Genomic DNA, 2,985 nt, shown 5'->3' on the forward strand with positions numbered 1-2,985 from the left:
ATATACCTATTGAAACTAATAAGTATAGTTATATTTTTAAACAAAAAAGTTAATATTTTTTTATTAAAGTGAATTTTTATATATTTAAATATTGTTAACAACAATGAAAAAAAATTAAGGTTATAATAAACAAATCTTAGCTTCCTCTTCATTTAGATTAGTATATAATTATAATTTCATGTAAAAAAAAGTAGAGAAAAGGACAAATAGGGTATGTTTGGTAAATATGTTAGAAGCACAAGAAATACGATTAATCTTCTTGAATGTTGTAATTTTTGTTTGACTAACATTTTTTCTCTAAACGCTAACATGATTTTGGGTTTGAACTCCCGTTTATTAGAAGCGATAAATTGTAACTTTTGCATTTAGTTTTTGCGTTCACTTGATAAATTAAAAAATTAATTGACATTCTACTAATTTTGTCATTCAATCTCATTTACAACAAAAAAGATACCAAAAATAATCTCATTTACAATAAAAGGTACTAAAAACAATAATTAGAGTTTTTTAATTTTTTTTTCATGGCTATTGTCACAGTAAATTTTAGAATGTTAGATTTAACAGTGTTTGTATAATTTTCTGGAGTATTTGAGAATGCTCTAGATGGTTCCAGAATGTTCTAGAATGTGCTAGAAGGTCCCGGAATACCCTAGAAGGTTCTAGAAGACTCTGGAAGGTCATAGAGTATTCTAGAAGAGTGTGGATGTATATAGGAGTATGAAGAGTACGTAGTATGGAAGAATCTATAAGTATTTAGAGAAATATGGAAGGATAGATATTTGTAATGAAGGTTCTAGATGATTAATTTAGACCGTTGATTAGATTTAATCCTAACCATCAATTGAGGAGATGGATGGCTATAAATAGGGAGTGGGAGTTAATGTGAGTTATGTGTGAGTCATTTGTAACAAACACTTGAGCAATAAAGTGTTCTTCCACCAAAACTTCATTTCTCTTGAACAATAATTTTGACAAATCTAGTTTGATTTCAATTAACTGTGGACACAAAAGATGTATAATTTACTCGAGTGTAAGGAGGCATCGTTACTAGTCAGGTACCTTAAGATCCTTTTAGAAGCGAATCTGAGGCTTCTCAAGATATGGAAACTGTAACATATAAGGTAGAAGAGAAGCTCAGATTATAAAAAACGAAAACACTTAATAAAGTTGGTAAATTTGTCCTTATAAAATATGTTCTTAGGAGCAAGCATATTTAATTATTTACTACCTCAGCCTGTACAAAATGTCAAAAATAATGGTGGAGAAGTTGATATTCCTGCAAAGGAAATTTTTGTGGAGTAAAGAGGATGAGAATAATGGAATACCTTTTGTTAAGTGAAAAGTAGTTCAAACTTCAAAAAAACTAGGAGGATTAAGAGTAGAAGATGCAGTGATTCGAAGTACAACTCTATTGTTCGAATGGTTGTGGCGGTTTTCAAAAGAGAAATGCCCTTTATGAAAGAATACTGTGTGTTCGTGCAATAATTTCAATCCTAATGTCATGCTGGTCAACCTTTGCCTACAAAAAGGGATCTATGAAATATTATCTATCCATTACAGATCAAGGAGCAGTAGATGAGAGATAAGCTACTTCATCAAAAAAGGAATTGAGTTATTCTGAAGCCGTGGATGAGCCGATCGAAAAAGCGATTGTCAGCCCATAATTCATAGCTCGCACTTGACCTTGAAGCCGAATTCCGTCTTTCTTTGTTTATCGGCTGATATAGAGAAGAAGCGAAAGAACCTTTACTTCCGAGTAGCTGACTTGACTGGACTAACCTTGAAGGCATGTGAACTTGTTTAGGAAGTAAAATCATCTTAAGATGACTAGAAGTTTATCTATGGAAGTAGGAGATGGAAGAAGAGTTCGGTTCTTAGAGAACATTTGGCTATCATATGGTGCTTTGAGGGATATTTTTTCAAGGCTTTTTTTAGTCTCAATCCAAAGCAGATCTGTAATAGGAGATTGTAGATTTTTTGATGGGTTAAAGTTGATATGAAATTTTTTTAATGGAAGAGAAAACTATTCTATTGGAAATTGGAACTAGTTATTAACCAACTTCTTCGAATTTTATATTCAGTCAAATTAACACATGAGAGGAGAGAGGATCGAGTTGTGTGAAAATTTGATAAAACAAACATTTATTTTACTAACTATTTTGTACAGGTTTTACAAACAGAAACTCTTTTGAAGAATATCACAAACTATAATTGTACCAGTGTTAGCACTAATGCTTAGTTTTCATCAAAAGTTAAATTCTTCACTTAATTTATTTTGACAGGTAGAGTTAGCACTAAGAAGATTGAATAGACTAGTGTTATTGATTAAAAAGATTTGTATTTTATGTAAAAAAGATATTGAGACTATTCATTACTTATTTTTTGTTATGAATTTACTTGGTAGAATGGTAGGCATGATATGCTTGATTGATGGTCTATGACAGACCATAGGCTATTCCAAAGACTCGAGCAACACATTGAAAGTTAGATAGAAAAGATAGAGAAAAACGAGTAGTTAATTGGATCTTTTACAGTCATCTGAAATACTTGGTGAGCAAGAAATGAAAGAGATATTTCAAAAAAAGAACAAAGTGTAACGGAAATAATTAACAGGTCAATCAAGAATGTCCAAGAATGAAATAGTATTTTCCTCTATAGTTGTTGATGACAATATCGGAAATGACTATAAACTGAGCATATATGTTTGTTGTCTGTTTTCTTTTACTTTATTTTGCTCTACTAAGATGTGTTAAGCTCTATTGTTCAGAGAAAAAAAAGTACTAATTTGAATTAAATTTTATTCTATTTTTGTCAAATTATATGGATTAGATCAAATTTCGAATATTCTTTTCAAAACTGATTTAATACAATCCAAACGGCATAATATAATATAATAGTATTATATTTACAATTTTACTTATAATATCTCCTATTTGTTATATATTTTTATCTTATTTATATATTATTATTATTATTTAACTAATC

This window comes from Arachis ipaensis, chromosome B07 (assembly GCF_000816755.2).
Source record: "Arachis ipaensis cultivar K30076 chromosome B07, Araip1.1, whole genome shotgun sequence".
NCBI lineage: Eukaryota > Viridiplantae > Streptophyta > Magnoliopsida > Fabales > Fabaceae > Arachis > Arachis ipaensis.